At 43.4% G+C, this 18,740-nt stretch overlaps 1 protein-coding gene across 3 annotated transcripts in view; it reads left to right on the top strand.

Annotated features, from left to right (window-relative positions):
* The first annotated feature begins 938 nt into the window (after positions 1-938).
* The window catches only part of PLA2G7 (phospholipase A2 group VII), a 43,196-nt gene continuing 25,394 nt past the window's right edge, over positions 939-18,740 (top strand). For 2 of the 3 annotated variants that reach the window (XR_005778136.1, XM_040427305.1), the window contains exon 1: positions 939-1,057. The gene's annotated coding sequence lies outside the window, so the exon portion shown is untranslated. Of the gene's footprint in view, positions 1,058-2,867; positions 2,938-18,740 lie in introns of those variants that run through there. The other variant, XM_040427306.1, reaches the window with a different exon arrangement.

The raw sequence follows: 18,740 nt of genomic DNA, 5'->3' as shown, positions 1-18,740 counted from the left end.
CATTTTCAATGGGTCCTGGAAAAAATCGGACAGCACAATGTGTGCTGTCCGTTTCCGTTGTTCGGTTCCGCATGTCCGAAAAAATATAAAACTTGTCCTATTCTTTTCTGCAAAAATCGGATCCTGGTACAATACAAAGTCAATGGATCCGCAAAAAACAGAAGACATTCGTATGTCATTACGTATGTCATCCGTTTTATGCGGATTCCGTTCCTGGAAATTAAATTTTTATTTTATAAACTTTTATTCACTTATTTTTTTTCAATTTTTTTTCAAAGAAATCCAAACAACTTTATTTGCTTATTGAAATTTATACATGTTTCCGTTTTTTGCGGATCCGCAAAAAACGGATGACATACGGAAACATTTTCAGGAACAACGGATCCGCAAAAAACGGACAGAAAATCGGGATATAGAAAAATACTGACGTGTGAAAGTAGCCTTAGGGTCCATTCACACGTCCGTTGTTTCTTTCCTGATCTGTTCCGTTTTTTGCGGAACAGATCTGGACCAGATCTGTACCCATTCATTTTCAATGGGTCCTGAAAAAAAATCAGACATTGAGCTGTCCGATTTTTTTCAGGACCCATTGAAAATGAATGGGTACAGATCTGGTCCAGATCTGTTCCGCAAAAAACGGAACAGATCAGGAAAGAAAAAAACGGACGTGTGAATAGACCCTTACATGGATCATGTTCTTTGCAGCTTCTGTAATCCAGTTATAGCAGTTCCACAATATTATGCAATTGTACTGCAAAAAGGGAGGGGGGGGGGGGTGACGACAAAAACTGTCATAAGGATGACATGCAGCCCTGATGGTGAAAACTTGCTCTGACTGGCTACTGACGTGACTTCTGCACCAGTAATGAATACCATGATCTAAAACCAACTTCAAGGAAGAAAAACATTTTAGTCCCTCCCCACGTCACCGATGAAATAAGCTGTGACCTCCCCTGAAACAAAGGGCACAAGCCCTGCCTGAGTCAGCTGGAGGCTCACAGCACAATGCTGCTGCGGCAGTGAGGGAGGCCGACAGGATCACAGCCACCGCTCGCAGGTGAGTCCCTGCCAACTTTGCTGTCCAAGTTTTGTTTTGGGGGGAGGGAGGACTTTGATGTGTTTTAGGAATTCAGGAGATCTGCCGCCAGCTACCATGTAATCAGGACTGTGCTCTCAACCTGTGGCTAAAAAGCTGATGTGGGACTACAACTCCCAGCATTTCCCTAAATAACAATATCCCTAATCGTAAAGGGATGTCGGCATGTCACATTCCTGGCACCGCTGCGGTAGTTCAGGGCCCACGCACGTGAGCGTTGGAGTTTTTGCAGTCCGCAAACATAAAGGGTCTCTGTCCTTCGACAATACTAGTTTGCTTTTTTTTTACTTGTCGATTAGACCGGTGGTAATTACATTATAGTTGGCGGTGTGACCACAAGGACCCTCACTGTAAGGCTACATGCACACGACCGTTCCGTTTTTTGCGGTCGGCTGTCCACATCTTTTGCGGCCCTATTGAAGTGAATGGGTCCGCACCCGAGCCGCCAAAAACTGCGGCTCGGATGTGTACCCGAACAACGGTCGTGTGCATGAGGCCTTACCGTGAACAGGTCTTAAAGGGGTTCTTTGGGAGTTACATTTAAACATTGAAAGCCTTGATCAGTCGTGAGGTTCATCTTCCACCAAACATGATGAAGGGGCCACAAATCTGAGGTGTTGTCCTACATCAGATGCCTCCTGGATGAGACGTCTTCTTATATAGCTCCCTCGACCTGAGGCCGACCCACGAATCTCTGCCCCTGATCTGCATTAAGGGCGGCTGTGGGTCAGCCCACTGATTTTCCCCACTCAACGCGGCTAATTCACGCACGCGTGTCCAAAAGAAAACCAAAACCACATCAAAAAGGGACTCGCCTCTTGATTTGGATTTAAAACCCATAATTATATGAGCAGCAACCAAGATTTCCATCAGAAACAACAGGGCGTGGATTATTTACCGGAACAAAATCGGCATGAAAATTCCCTTAAAGGGGTTTTCCGAGACTTTAATACCGAAGACTAGGGATGAGCGAATCGACGTCGGATGCTTCATTCGAATTTGATTTGCATAAAACTTTGTTGTAATACTGTACGGAGTGAGAGCTCAGTACAATATTAGAATGTATTGGCTCAGATGAGCCAAAGTTATTGCTTCGCAAAGTCGTTTGTGTAATAACTTAATGAATTATTACTACTGTAAAAAAACGCGATACCAAACTCGGGTTCGGTTCCAAGTGGTCCGGAGTGACGGAAACCTCGAAGGATCTCCTTATGATCGCCGCGTGGATCCGTTACCGCGTCAAGCCAGTACGAACTGAGCCTCAGGATGTTTACACGCTGTGGTAGCCATTTTGTGATCAAGCAAGTCTTTACCGAGGTTCCGCACAGTGTGAACAGGTCCGTAGGCGGCCGCGACATCGGGGAGAGACGCGCATCCAGTACGTGGAGTTTCAGAGCCATTTATCTGCCTCAGGAATGGCGCTTTCATTAAAATGGCGCAACCATCTATGTGGTGCGATGACTGCCCATACTTTATCACACGAGGTATGCCCGTCATATACGTACAATGGTATTTCACGACCTTTATAAATTATCCATATAACCTTCTTTTTCTAATCTATGGTATATGTTGGATAAGATGGCGTCAACACCACTGTCATCCTTCTCTCCACATTACATGACCATGTTACCACCTCAGGCAGCTCCCTTATATCCCCCATAACGCTCCATACACACACACACACAGATATAAGGCTGCTGTTTCCTGTGGTGAGATCTAATGGCCGGTACACAGTGCGCATACACAGGGGCACAGGAAGCCGTCACACACTTCCTACAGCCCGCCCTGGGCTCGGTCTCTCCAGGCTGACGCTCACTCCGCCATGTCACCGGGGTAATAAGGTAATTAGTACAACGGTCTGAACTTCTTGACAGGATTGGGCGGGAAAAGTGACGTCACGGCTGCGTTTGAACAGCCTCAGAGCTGCCCTCAGTGGTTAGCAGGGAGCGTGTAATATAATGTGTGTGTGGTGTAATATAGTGTGTCATCTATTGTAGTAATTAGTGTGTATTATATAGTGTGTCATCTGTTGTAGTAATTAGTGTGTATTATATAGTGTGTCATCTGTTGTAGTAATTAGTGTGTATTATATAGTGTGTCATCTGTTGTAGTAATTAGTGTGTGAACTATATATTATACATGGTATTATGTGTATATTAAGGTGTACTGTGTATATTACAAGGTACTTGTATGTACTGTATATAGTGTGTATTATATAGGATATTATGTACTATATCTTTAGTATTGGTGAGGCTATCATAGAAAGAGGCACCTGAGATGATAAATTCCCCCATAGTCTGTATTTTATATATATATATATATATATATATATATGTGTGTTATGTACGGTGTATAGTTTATCATGGGTGTCTTATGTACTGTATGTTTTATATGATTTATATTCCATATGTAGTGTAATGTATTGTATAGCCTGGCAAGTGTGATCTAGCGAGCTGTGCAGTGTTGTGTGATGTAGCCTGCTATGTATTATGTATGCTTTGTGTGTTGAAATACAGCCTGGTATGTATTATCTATCATGTTGTTATATGTGGTGTTTTCTGTGTTGTATGTAGTGTACAGTGTGTATTATATGTAGCATGTCCTGCTCTTTATTACACATTTATACTACACTGATCTACGCTGCAGATCACCGCTCTGCCTAAGGGCTCACGCACACAAACCTATTTTTTTTGTCCGCATTCAATCCGTATTTTTTGCAAATCGGCTGTGGACCCATTCACTTCAATGGGGCTGCAAAAGATGTGGACATCACACCGAGTGCTGTCCGCATCCGTATGTCCGTAGCAGCCGCAGAAATATAGAACATGCCCTATCCTTGTCTGTTTTAGGGTCCATTCACACGTCCGCAATTTCGTTCCGCATTTTGCGGAACGGAATTGCAGACTCATTCATTTCTATGGGGCCGCAATTCCGATCCCGAAAAAAATAGAACATATCATATTCTTGTCCGCAAAAGGCATTTTCTATGAGACTGACGGCAATGTGCGGTCCGCAAAATGCAGAACGCACATCGCCGATGTCCGTGTTTTGCGGATCCAAAACACACACGGACGTGTGAATGGACCCTTACAGTTCTATTATGGGCCGGACATTCTGTTACGCTAAATGCACACGGTCGGTATCCGTGTTTTCTGGATCTGCAATTTGCAGACCCACAGACAGACAGCGGTCGTGTGCTTGAGCCCTTACTGAGGGGCCCAATTAGTATTTCCTCATAATATAGCTCTTTATAAGGCCTCATGCACTTCAAGGGGGCCACAAAAGATGCGAACAGCACACAGGGTGCTCTGTTCTTTGGCCCCGCAAAAAAATATAGAACATGTCCTGTTCTTATCCGTTTGGCGGACAGTAATGGACATTTCTATAATAGGTGGTCCGTTCCCTAAATAGCGGAACACACATGGCTGGCAACCGTGTTTTGCGGATCTGCAATTTGTGGACCGAAGATCACGTTGCGGTCGTGTGCTTGGGGGGGAGGGGCACAAGTAGCCCTGATGTATATGGATATATTCACACATAGCACTTGAGGTGCGATCAAAACTTTACTGGAAAAATGCATGTGTTATTGCTGCAGTTTTTACATTTGAAACGTGTTATGACTTTTTCACCTGTAAAAACTGCAGACACATAGAAAACCTCAGTCTAAGGCCTCATGCACACGACCGTTGTGTGCATCCGTGGCCGTTGTGCCGTTTTCAGTTTTTTTTCGCGGACCCATTGACTTTCAATGGGTCCGTGGAAAAATCGGAAAATGCACCGTTTGGCTTCCGCTTCCGTTATCCGTTTTTCCAGTCCGTGAAAAAAATATGACCTGTCCTATTTTTTTTTTTCACGGACAACGGTTCACGGACCCATTCAAGTCAATGGGTCCGTGAAAAATCACGGATGCACACAAGATAGTCATCCGCGTCTGTGATCCGTGTCCGTTTTTTCCTATCATTTTCAATGCAAACTTGACTTAGTTTTTTTTTTTTCACTTTTCATGTCCGTGGATCCTCCAAAAATCAAGGAAGACCCACGGATGAAAAAACGGATCACGGAACTACAGAACCCGTTTTTGCGGACCGCAAAAAAAAACGGTCGTGTGCATGAGGCCTAAACACAAGGTTATTTGGTTTTAACTGCACGTCAACTGCTATGTGGGAATATGCTCAAGTTTCTCCTTTCTGACACAACTGAAGTCCAAGATGGACTCTGAGGACATACTGTCACGGTCTCTGTGTGGTTAAGGCCTCATGCACACTCCGCAATTAATGGAACGGGCGCCGGCAATATAAATACCTATTCTTGTCCGCGAAGCGCGGACAAGAATAGGACATGTTATATTTTTTTTGTGGGGCCGCGGAACGGAACCACGAATGCGGACAGCACACAGAGTGCTGTCCGCATCTTTTGCGGCCCCATTGAAATGAATGGGTCCGCATCCGAGCCGCCAAAACGGCGGCTTGGATGCAGACCCAAACAACGGTCGTGTGCATGAGGCCTTACTGTGACACGGGTTCCATGTTGCTCACTGTTGTTCTCTGGCGTACAGTGTGCGGTTAATGACGTGTATGCTGGTTGCCGCACTGATGGGCGGGCTTTAGCGCTGCCCTAGCCTGTAATACGGCTAGGGCAGCGCTGAAGCCCGCCCATCAGAGCCCGGTGATGCCACGAACACCTCCGCCCTGCAGTGTGTTATTGTAAATAAGAGCCCTTGCCCTGCGCTGGATCAATTCTAAGGCTGCGTTCACATGGGCGAGATTTCCGCGCGGGTGCAATGCGGTAGGTGAACGCATTGCACCCGCACTGAATCTGGACCCATTCATTTCTATGGGGCTGTTCAGATGAGCGATGATTTTCACGCATCACTTATGCGTTGCGTGAAAATCGCAGCATGCTCTATATTCTGCGTTTTTCACGCAACGCAGGCCCCATAGAAGTGAATGGGGTTGCGTGAAAATCGCATGCATCCGCAAGCAAGTGCGGATGCGGTGCGATTTTCACGCATGGTTGCTAGGTGACAGTCTATAAACTGTATTACTTTCCCTTATAACATGGTTATAAGGGAAAATAATAGCATTCTGAATACAGAATGCATAGTACAATAGGGCTGGAGGGGTTAAAAAAAATAAACTCATTAACTCACCTTCTCCTCTTGATCTCGAAGTTCCCGGTCTCTTCTTTACTTCAGTTGTGGGCTAAAGGACCTTTGAGTTGAGTTTACTGATGAGTTGTGGGCTAAAAGACCTTTGGTGACGTCAGATCACATGCTCCAATCACATGGTACATCACCACGGTGATGTACCATGTGATTGGAGCATGTGATCTGACGTCACCAAAGGTCTTTTAGCCCACAACTCATCAGTAAACTCAACTCAAAGGTCCTTTAGCCCACAACTGAAGTAAAGAAGAGACCGGGAACTTCGAGATCAAGAGGAGAAGGTGAGTTAATGAGTTTATTTTTTTAAACCCCTACAGCCCTATTGTACTATGCATTCTGTATTCAGAATGTATTATTTTCCCTTATAACATGGTTATAAGGGAAAATAATAGCAATCTACACTACAACTAACCCAAACCTGAACTTCTGTGAAGAAGTTCGGGTCTGGGTACCAGTGTCGGTTTTTTATCACGCGCGTGCAGAACACATTGCACCCGCGCGATAAAAACTGAACATCGGAACGCAATTGCAGTCAAAACTGACTGCAATTGCATTCCTACTCGCGCGGTTTTGCCGCAACACACCGGGACGCATCCGGACCTAATCCGGACACGCTCGTGTGAACCCAGCCTAACAGGGGGGGCTGCCTGGGTGAAATTATGGGTATGTCCGGGTTCAGCTCTGAACCCGGACAACCCCTTTAAGATCTTGGTCTGGGTGTGGTCTCTAGGTGCTATTTTATCCTGTTGCTGTAGGCCAGGGTGTTAGTTTTTCTCCAGCCCTTGTTGGGTGCTGGAGCTATGCACCTTATCTGGGTTTCCTTCTACCCAGTCAGTGTGTGTACTAAGTCCTATGCGGTGTTCGGGTTACAGTACGGGTGAGTGGGTTTCTGTTGTTGTTTATGTGAACTGCTGGTGCCTTTTCCAGCAGTCTCTGCAGGTAAGGGGCCAAGTGGACCAGGACCATCCTGCAGGTGCACTCAGTGAGCTTCGGCTAAGTTCATCCCTACCATCTGGGGCTCTGGGAAGAACGGGGCTCACTGGGTTTATACTCTCTGGGTTTGGCCCCAAGTAAAACCGGTGCACTTGGTCCAGTGGTAACTCTTGCCACTGGTTCCTTACCTGCTGATCGTGTTTCCAATTCACTGTTCTTTTTCTGTGTATTCTTCATGGTGAGATGTTCTAGAGGTCAGTTGAATCCTTGCTAGAACATGACACATGCATACTAACCTGTATGCATGGGCAAATACCACACAGCAAAACCTTGTGTGCTTTAGTACAAAGTGGCTTTAGGCCACTTTCACACGGGTGAGATTTCCACGCGAGTGCAATGCGCGAGGTGAACGCATTGCACCCGCACTGAATCCGGACCCATTAATTTCTATGGGGCTGTGCACACGAGCGGTGATTTTCACGCATCACTTGTGCGTTGCGTGAAAATCGCAGCATGCTCTATATTGTGTGTTTTTCACGCAACGCAGTCCCCATAGAAGTGAATGGGGCTGCGTGAAAATCGCAAGCAAGTGCGGATGCGGTGCGATTTTCACGCATGGTTGCTAGGAGATGATCGGGATGGGGACCCGATCATTATTATTATTTTTCCTTATAACATGGTTATAAGGGAAAATAATAGCATTCTTAATACAGAATGCTTAGTAAAATAGGGATGGAGGGGTTAAAAAAATAAATAAAAATTTAACTCCCCTTATCCACTTGTCCGCGCAGCCTGGCTTCTCTTCTTTATTCAGGACCTGGGTAAAGGACCTTTGATGACATCACTGCGCTCATCAAATGGTCCTTCACATGATCCATCACCATGGTGATGGATCATGTAACGGACCATGTGATGAGTGCATTGACGTCACCACAGGTCCTTTTCCTCCTGTCATCAAAGACAGAAGAGAAGCCGGGCTGTGGGAACAAGTGGATAAGGTGAGTTAAATTATTTTTATGAATTTTTTTTAACCCCTCCATCCCTATTTTACTAAGCATTCTGTATTAAGAATGCTATTATTTTCCCTTATAACCATGTTATAACATATTCTGTGAAGAAGTTCGGGTTTGGGTACCAAACATGCCGATTTTTCTCACGCGCATGCAAAACGCATTAAAACGCTTTGCGCTCGTGGGGAAAAAAATCGTGCATTTTCCCGCAACGTCCGTGTGAACTCAGCCTTATTTTATTTTTTTCTTCTCCGGATGCAACCAAATACTGCTTTGTGTAAGTTCTGCCAACGTGCGGTTGTGCCCAGCGTTCCTAAAAAGTACTAGATGGTGGAAATAGTATTTTTTTGTAACGTGAATGAAGAGGACTGATATTCCAGTTTCCTATAAATTCTGACGTCCGACCCATGTACCCTGCCTGGTATTTCGGTGTGTGTGACTCTGCTGATGGGAACGGTCTCCACTCTTCAGATGAAGCTTTTGTGCCGCTCAGCTGTATAATGGGCTTTGTTCTATGTGAATGCACGGGGCCCTTTAAACTTTACATGATTGTTCTCGCCATCCATAATGTTCTTTTTTCCTGCAAAGCACATTTACGTTGATGTAGGCGGCATTCAGCGGTCAGGTGGGTAAACCGGGCCATTGAGGTCTAAAAACACATAATTATTCTCACATGAAAATTCCAGCGTTGTACGATTTGCTTTCTTAATCACTGAACATATAGATGCTAATAGCAACAGATAACCTCTGATAAACACACAAAAATTATTCCTTTGAATCTCTCATACATACACATGTGGACAAAATTGTTGGTACCCTTCCGTTAAAGTAAGAAAAATCCACAATGGTCACTGAAATAACTCGAAACTGGCAAAAGTAATAATAAATAAAACGAATTAAATAAATCAACCAATGAAAATCAGACATTGCTTTTGAATTGTGGTTCAAGAGAATACTTTTAAAGAACAAACTAATGAAACTGGCCTGGACAAAAATGATGGTACCCCTAGAAAAGATTGAAAATAATTTCACCGTAAGGACATGTCAAACTTAGGCTACTTTCACACTAGCGTTCTGCTGTCCGCTCGTGAGCTCCGTTTGAAGGGGCTCACGAGCGGAGCAGAACGCTTCCGTCCAGCCCTGATGCAGTCTGAATGGATGCGGATCCGCTCAGAATGCATCAGTCTGGCGGCGTTCAGCCTCCGCTCCGCACGGCCAGGCGGACAGCTGAACGCTGCTTGCAGCGTTCGGGTGTCCGCCTGGCCGTGCGGAGGCGTGCGGATCCGTCCAGACTTACAATGTAAGTCAATGGGAACGGATCCGCTTGAAGATGACACCATATGGCTCAATCTTCAAGCGGATCCGTCCCCCATTGACTTTACATTGAAAGTCTGAACGGATCCGCTCAGGCTAATTTCGCACTTAGAAATTTTTCTAAGTTATTAATGCAGACGGATCCGTACTGAACGGAGCCTCCGTCTGCATTAATATGATCGGATCCGTTCAGAACGGATCCGATCAAGCGCAAGTGTGAAAGTAGCCTAAGATGTGTCCTCTAATTGGCATCACAGGTGACTTCAAACTTGTAATCAGTCAGTCTGCCTATTTAAAGGTGAAAAGTAGTCGCCGTGCTGTTGGCGTCATGGTGTTTTTCCAGCCTTTTTTTTTTTTTTTTTTTTTTTTGCAAATTGCGACTTTTTGCAGCCTGACTGATTTTAACTATCGAACCACAGCTGCAGTCCAAATGAATGCAATCTTGTGGACTGCAGCTCAATTGTTAAAATCGGTCAGGATGCAAAAAGTCGCAGTGCAGCCCAGGCCTTAGGCTAGGTGTATACGGCGACAATAAGTTGCAACTACACTGCAACATTTGTCGCGCGACAATATTTATAATGATAGTCTATGGTGTTGCGACGCGACAGTCGCAGAAAAATCCGTTTCTAATGTTTTTTTTGCAACTGTCGTGTCAGTCGCCGCAGTGGGAAACCATAGACTATCATTATAAATATTGTCGTGTGACAAATGTCGTCATGTAGACCTAGCCTTAGGGTACTGGCACACAGTGCAGTTCTGACATGCATTCAGGATGAAGTTTTCAATTTAGCCAGTTTAGCAGCCTCATTAAACCCTGGTGTTCTGCATTGTGGAAATATTGTGGGAATGATTTAACCACTTCACATCCGGGCCATTTCCCCCTTCCTGACCAGGCCTAATTTTGCAAATCTGACATGTCACTTTATGTGGTAATAACTTTGGAACACTTTCACTTATCCAAGCCATTCAGAGATTGTTTTCTCGTGACACATTGTACTTTATGCTAGTCATAAATTGGAGTCAATATATATCACCTTCATTTATGAAAAAATCCCAAACTTACCAAAAATTTTGAAAAATTAGCAATTTAAAAAATTTCAATTTCTCTGCTTTTAAAACAGAAGGTGATACCTCATAAAATATTTTACTTAACATTCCCCATATGTCTACTTTATGTTGGCATCATTTTGGAAATGTCATTAAAAAATTTTAGGACGTTAGAAGGCTTAGAATTTTAGAAGCAATTCTTACATTTTTTAAGAAAATTGCCAAAACCCACTTTTTAACCCTTTCACGACTGCAATCTGTATATATACGTGATAGCTGCACATGCCCCGTGCAGCTACCACGTATATACACGTTCTGGCAGCTCTTTAATCCAAGCGCTGCAAAGCGCTTGGATTTAAGCTTCTGCCCCTGTCCTGCTGCTGTCACGGACAGCATACAGTGCGGTAATGCTGGCAAGGGGCCAATCAGAGTGGCCCCTTGCCGGCAATCGATCCGATTGGTTAGTCTGTGCAGACTAACCAATCGGATCACGGCAGTGAAAAAATGCCGGTTTCAGGATCTGATCTGCGCTCTGCAGATCAGAGCCTGAAATCGGTAATGTGTCCTGAAGCCCCCGATCCTTGGTAATGTCCTGCCCCCGATGCGGTCCTGCCCCGATCTGTGCCCCCTCCTTGTTCTTGTCCTGCCCCCGATGCGGTCCGCCCCCTCCTGCACCGATCTGTGCCCCCTTCTTGTCCATCACATCTTATCCTGCCCCCCCGAAGCGGTCCGCCCCCTCCTGCCCCGATCTGTAAGTAAAATGCTGCCCCCCCTCCCCCGTTTCCAGCGCTGCCCCCTGCCCCCGATGCGGTCCCCCTTGTGTGTGTGATGGCGGCGGCTCCATTCCTGAGCCGCCGCCATCAGCAGCGTGTGTCAGCTCTATGCTGACACTGCTGTAACCCCATAGATGCCGCAGTAGCGGCATCCATGGGGGTAATAGAGGGAGGGGGCCCCCTCTCTCTCAACCATCAGGGCTGCTGCGATCGCAGCGCCCGATGGTTGCCATGGCAACCGGACGCTTTGCAAAGGCGTCCGGTTGCCATGGTATAGGGGTCCAGTGCTGCCACCTACAGGCATCTGATTGTATTACACTTTGCAATGCAAGAGCATTGCAAAGTATAGTACAACCATCAGCCCCACTGGATCTTCAAGATCCAAGAGGGAACTGATAAAAAAAAATGTGAAAATAATAAAAGTAAAAATAAATTAAATAAAAATGTAAAAAATAAATTTCCTTTTCCTATAAAAAAAACAAACAGAAAACCACACATATTAGGTGTCACCGCGTCCGTAACGACCATCTCTATAAATATATCACATCATCAACCCCGTCCAATAAACACCATAAAAAATAAAAAATAAAAACGGTGTAAAAAAATAAGCCATTTTTGTCACCTTACATCACAAAAAGTGCAACACCAAGCGATCAAAAAAGGCGAATATACCCCAAAATAGTACCAATCAAACCGTTACCTCATCCCGCAAAAAATGAGCCCATATTTAAGACAATCGCCCAAAAAATAAATAAGCTATGGCTCTCAGACTATGGAGACACTAAAACATCATTTTTTTGGTTTCAGAAATGCTATTATTGTGTAAAACTTAAATAAGAAAAAGTATACATATTGGGTATTGCCACATCCGTAACGATCTGCTTTATAAAACTGTCACATGACCTAACCCCTCAGATGAACGCTGTAAAAAAATAAAATAAAAAACTGTTCCAAAATAGCCAATTTTTTGGCCACCTTGTCCCATAAAGTGTAATAATGAATGATCAAAAAATCCTATGTACCCAAAAATGGTACCAATAAAAACCTCAACTCTTTCTGCAAAAAATGAGCCCCTGCACAAGACGATCGGTAGAAAAATAAAAAACATATGGCGTTCAGAAAACCAATCCAGCAAAATCTGCCTTCCAAAAACCATGCGGCGCTCCTTCCCTTCTGCGCCCTGCCGTGCGCCCTTACATCAGTTTACGACCACATGTGGGGTGTTTCTGTAAACCGCAGAATCAGAGTAATAAATATTGAGTTTTGTTTGGCTGTTAACCCTTAATGTGTTAAAGAAAAAAATGTAATAAAATAGAAAATCTGCTAAAAAAGGGAAATTTAGAAATTTCATCTCCATTTTCCTTTAATTCTTGTGGAACACCTAAAGGGTTAATAATGTTTGTAAAATTGGTTTTGAATACCTTGAGGGGTGTAGTTTCTACAATGGGGTCATTTATGGGGTTATCCACTATGTAGGCCCCACAAAGTGACTTCAGACCTGAACTAGTCCTTAAAAAGTGGGTTTTGGAAATTTTCTTAAAAATTGCTTCTAAACTTCTAAGCCTTCTAACGTCCTAAAAAAATAAAATAACATTTCCAAAATGATGCCAACATAAAGTAGACATATGGGGAATGTTATGTAATAAATATTTTATGAGTTATCACTTTCTGTTTTAGAAGCAGAGAAATTGAAATTTAGAAAATTGCTAATTTTTTAAATTTTTTGTTAAATTTGGGATTTTTTTAAAAAAAAAGGAGATATATATTGACTCAAATTTATGACTGTCATGAAGTACAATGTGTCACGAGAAAACAATCTCAGAATGGCGTGGATAAGTAAAAGTGTTCCAAAGCTATTACCACTTAAAGTGACGCATGTCAGATTTGTAAATTTTGACCTGGACACTGGGGCATCAATGACCTTTGGTCATGAAAGGGTTAAGGACCAGTTCAGGTCTGAAGTCACTTTGTGGGGCTTACATAGTGGATACCCCCATAAATGACCCCATTGTAGAAACGACACCCCTAAAGTTACTTAAAACTGATTTTACAAACGTTGTTAACCCTTTAGGCGTTCCACAAGGATTAAAGGAAAATGGAGATCAAATTTTTAAATTTCCCTTTTTTTTTTGGCAGATTTTCCATTTTAATCCATAATTTTTTTTTTAACACATCGAGAATTAACTGCCAAACAAAACTCTGTATTTATTACCCTGATTCTGCGGTTTACAGAAACACCCCACATGTGGTCATAAACTGCTGTAAGGGCACACGGCAGGGCGCAGAAGAAAAGGAGCGCCATATGGTTTTTGGAAGGCAGATTTTGCTGAACTGGTTTTTAGATGTCATGTCCCATTTGAAGCCCCCCTGATGCCCCCCTACAGTAGAAAATCCCAAAAAGTGACCCCATTTTGGAAACTAGGGGATAAGGTGCCAGTTTTATTGGTACTATTTTTGGGTACATATGATTTTTTAATCATTCATTATAACACTTTATGGGGCAAGGTGACCAAAAAAATTGGTTGTTTTAGCACAGTTTTTATTTATTTATTTTTAGTGTTCACTTGAGGGGTTAGGGCATGTGACATTTTTATAGAGCTGATCATTACGGACGTGGCAATACCTAATATGTATACTGTTTCTTATTTATTTAAGCTTTACACAATAATAGCATTTTTGAAACAAAAAAATTATGTTTTAATGTGTCCATGTTCTGAGTTTTTTTTTATTTTATTTTTTGAGCGATTTACTAGATTTAGAGTGAAGTAGGGGCTCATTTTTGGCGGAATGAGGTGACCGTTTTATTGGTACCATTTTGTGGGACATACACCTTTTTGATCACTTGGTGTTGCACTTTTTTTTTTTATGGTGTTTATCGGACTGGGTGGATAATGTGATATATTTATAGAGCCAACCGTCACGGACGCAGCAATACCAAATATGTCTATTTTATTTATTTATTTTTAAATTCCTTACTTAGGGATTTTTTTTAGACGTGAAACCTTTTTTTTCTTTTAACACTTTTTTTCTTTACACTTTTCGTCCCCCATAAGGCCATACAAGACCTCTGGGGGACATTTAACTTCACTTTTTTTTTTTTTTCCACTATTGATTTCTTCTGTAACTGGGGCTGACATAGTAGCCCCAGTTACAGGGGAAATACACTCCCCAGAGAGGGTGTACAGCCTCAGTGCAGGGATGATCGAGGTCTCTGAAAGACCCGACAGCTCCTGCACTCACCCGGCTTCGGCGGTCACAGGAACCAACATAGAACCACCTCCCGGACGTTTATAGTCAACGTGCGGACAGGAGATGGTTAATTAATTTCAGCTCACTAAATAAACTGCATCCTGACTCCCCTGCATAGCAGAAACGGGAAAAATCCGTTTTGCAGCCCATAGACTTCTGTTATGGTCCGTGGTAACGGAATCCATATCGCAATTCACCTTTAACCAACAAACAAAGTGTGAACGAATTTCAAAATATGAAATTCGCTCATCTCTACAGGTTTGTATGCAGAAAATCAGCACCAAATCTGCACATACATCTGCACTGCTTATCACAGTTTTGTGCACTTTTTATGCATTTTTTTTATATTTTTTTACTGATTTTCTGTTTACTACCCCATTAAAGTCTATGGGGAATACCACTGTATATAAGGTGCAAAATGGCTCAAGCAATTGACATGCTGCAGACTTTGAAATCCACATGGCAGGTCAATGTAAGGAAAAAAACCAAAGCCCCACTTTATTAAATGGGTTCTCCGGCCCAAATTTTATTTTTTTTGCTCTTTAAGGCTGACCTGTGGAATAAAGATTATTTTTGGCAAACTTACCTTCCACAGTGTTGCGGTTCCCAAGATCTTCCTCCTGGTCACATGGTTCGTCCAGCTGGATTTTCTATTCTGGTTGCAGTCTGTCTTCCTGCCTTCAGCAGGAGACGGATCGTCACTAATGACGTCACCGCCTCCTGCAAATCGAAGCGCCGGCCTCCGTCTCTTTTTGTTAACGCAGGCGCAGTAGGCACGTTAACAGTGCGCATGCGCAGTACCGCTGTCTGTATCGTACAGGCTTCAATGTGATGTAAGCGCTGTGCTGGAGTGGCGGCATAGCGATCAGCCACAGAGGCTGATCGCTATGCTGCGGAGGTCGCCGTTATGGGGGCGCTGCGGAGGTCGCCGTTATGGGGGCGCTGCGGAGGTCGCCGTTATGGGGGATCTGCGGAGGACACTGTTATAGGCGCTCAGTTCTGTGCACGAGCCCTATCTGTTTTGCGGTCTGCAAGTCGCGGATCCACTAAATGTGGTTACGGTCTGTGTGGGATCCGCATTTTTTTGCAGTCCCATTGAGTTCTATGGGTTTTAGATCTGCATTATGAGGACCAGAATATGACATGTTCTATCTTTCACAGAACTGACACACCGATGTGGAAAGCACATGGACGTCATCAGTGTGATTTTTACATCCGTATGTCAGTTCCAGTAAAGACAGAACATGTCCTATTCTGGTCCTCAAAATGAGGACCTCAAATCAATCGAACTCAATGGAACAGCAAAAATGTGGATCGCAAAATGGATACGGTCGTGTGCATAAGGGTTTAGATACACAGCTCAGCAGGCAGGATCATACAAGATGGGCTTAAATACACATTTTAGCGGTCAGTGATGGGATTAGATACACCGCTCTGCAGGCTGTATCGCACAGGATAGGATTAGATACATGTGAGGGCAGAGCCTGTGGACGGTCAGTGATGGGATTTAGACACTGGGTGAGAAGTAGATTCATGTGTCTGTGCAGAAAGATGGACACAGGAGTTGTAGTGAGTGTAGCAGCTTCATGCAGAGCAGGGGGAGGCGTGGCCAGCCTGTGACTCATCACTGTGCAGGGGAGGCGTGGCCAGCCTGTGACTCATCACTGTGCAGTGCAGCCAGGCTTGTATATCAATAAAGTTATCTATTCAACAACACAAGAAGGGAAGAAAGTAAACAGATTTGCCAGGATAATCTGATGTCTTCTGGGGTGGGGGGGAAGGAAAGCTCAGACTTGAAAAACAGGTATTGGGGGCATATGTATGCATGGTGAGGGGTCTTGGGAGCATATAAAAAGAATTTTGATTTTGGGACCGGACAACCTCTTTAACCACCTCAGCCCCCAGTGCTTAAACACCCTGAAAGACCAGGCCACTTTTTACACTTCTGACCTACACTACTTTCACCGTTTATTGCTCGGTCATGCAACTTACCACCCAAATGAATTTTACCTCCTTTTCTTCTCACTAATAGAGCTTTCATTTGGTGGTATTTCATTGCTGCTGACATTTTTACTTTTTTTGTTATTAATCGAAATTTAACGATTTTTTTGCAAAAAAATGACTTTTCACTTTCAGTTGTAAAATTTTGCAAAAAAAAACGAGATCCATATAGAAATTTTGCTCTAAATTTATTGTTCTACATGTCTTTGATAAAAAAAAAATGTTTGGGTAAAAAAAAAATGGTTTGGGTAAAAGTTATAGCGTTTACAAACTATGGTACAAAAATGTGAATTTCCGCTTTTTGAAGCAGCTCTGACTTTCTGAGCACCTGTCATGTTTCCTGAGGTTCTACAATGCCCAGACAGTACAAACACCCCACAAATGACCCCATTTCGGAAAGTACACACCCTAAGGTATTCGCTGATGGGCATAGTGAGTTCATAGAACTTTTTATTTTTTGTCACAAGTTAGCGGAAAATGATGATTTATTTATTTATTTATTTTTTTCTTACAAAGTCTCATATTCCACTAACTTGTGACAAAAAATAAAAACTTCTATGAACTCACTATGCCCATCACGAAATACCTTGGGGTCTCTTCTTTCCAAAATGGGGTCACTTGTGGGGTAGTTATACTGCCCTGGCATTCTAGGGGCCCAAATGTGTGGTAAGGAGTTTGAAATCAAATTCTGTAAAAAATGACCTGTGAAATCCGAAAGGTGCTCTTTGGAATATGGGCCCCTTTGCCCACCTAGGCTGCAAAAAAGTGCCACACATGTGGTATCTCCGTACTCGGGAGAAGTTGAGGAATGTGTTTTGGGGTGTCATTTTACATATACCCATGCTGGGTGAGATAAATATCTTGGTCAAATGCCAACTTTGTATAAAAAAATGGGAAAAGTTGTCTTTTGCCAAGATATTTCTCTCACCCAGCATGGGTATATGTAAAATGACCCCCTAAAACACATTCCCCAACTTCTCCTGAGTACGGAGATACCAGATGTGTGACACTTTTTTGCAGCCTAGGTGGGCAAAGGGGCCCATATTCCAAAGAGCACCTTTCGGATTTCACAAGTCATTTTTTACAGAATTTGATTTCAAACTCCTTACCACACATTTGGGCCCCTAGAATGCCAGGGCAGTATAACTACCCCACAAGTGACCCCATTTTGGAAAGAAGAGACCCCAAGGTATTCGCTGATGGGCATAGTGAGTTCATGGAAGTTTTTATTTTTTGTCACAAGTTAGTGGAATATGAGACTTTGTATGAAAAAAAAAATCAAAAAAAAAATCTGCATTTTCCACTAACTTGTGACAAAAAATAAAAAATTCTAGGAACTCGCCATGCCCCTCACGGAATACCTTGGGGTGTCTTCTTTCCAAAATGGGGTCACTTGTGGGGTAGTTATACTGCCCTGGCATTTTCCAGGGGCCCTAATGTGTGGTAAGTAGGTAAATGACCTGTGAAATCCTAAAGGTGCTCTTTGGAATATGGGCCCCTTTGCCCACCTAGGCTGCAAAAAAGTGTCACACATGTGGTATCTCAGTACTCAGGAGAAGGTGGGGAATGTGTTTTGGGGTGTCATTTTACATATACCCATGCTGGGTGAGAGAAATATCTTGGCAAAAGACAACTTTTCCCATTTTTTTATACAAAGTTGGCATTTGACCAAGATATTTCTCTCACCCAGCATGGGTATATGTAAAATGACACCCCAAAACACATTCCCCAACTTCTCCTGAGTACGGCGATACCAGATGTGTGACACTTTTTTGCAGCCTAGATGCGCAAAGGTGCCCAAATTCCTTTTAGGTGGGCATTTTTAGACATTTGGATCCCAGACTTCTTCTCACGCTTTGGGGCCCCTAGAATGCCAGGGCAGTATAAATACCCCACATGTGACCCCATTTTGGAAAGAAGACACCCCAAGGTATTCAATGAGGGGCATGGCGAGTTCATAGAAATTTTTTTTTTTTGGCACAAGTTAGCGGAAATTGATATTTTTCATTTTTTTCTCACAAAGTCTCCCGTTCCGCTAACTTGGGACAAAAATTTCAATCTTTCATGGACTCAATATGCCCCTCACGGAATACCTGGGGGTGTCTTCTTTCCGAAATGGGGTCACATGTGGGGTATTTATACTGCCCTGGCAT

Source organism: Bufo bufo, chromosome 4, assembly GCF_905171765.1.
Source record: "Bufo bufo chromosome 4, aBufBuf1.1, whole genome shotgun sequence".
Lineage (NCBI taxonomy): Eukaryota > Metazoa > Chordata > Amphibia > Anura > Bufonidae > Bufo > Bufo bufo.
The sequence above is the reverse complement of the archived record's forward strand: the minus strand, read 5'-3'. Positions and strand labels throughout refer to the sequence as shown.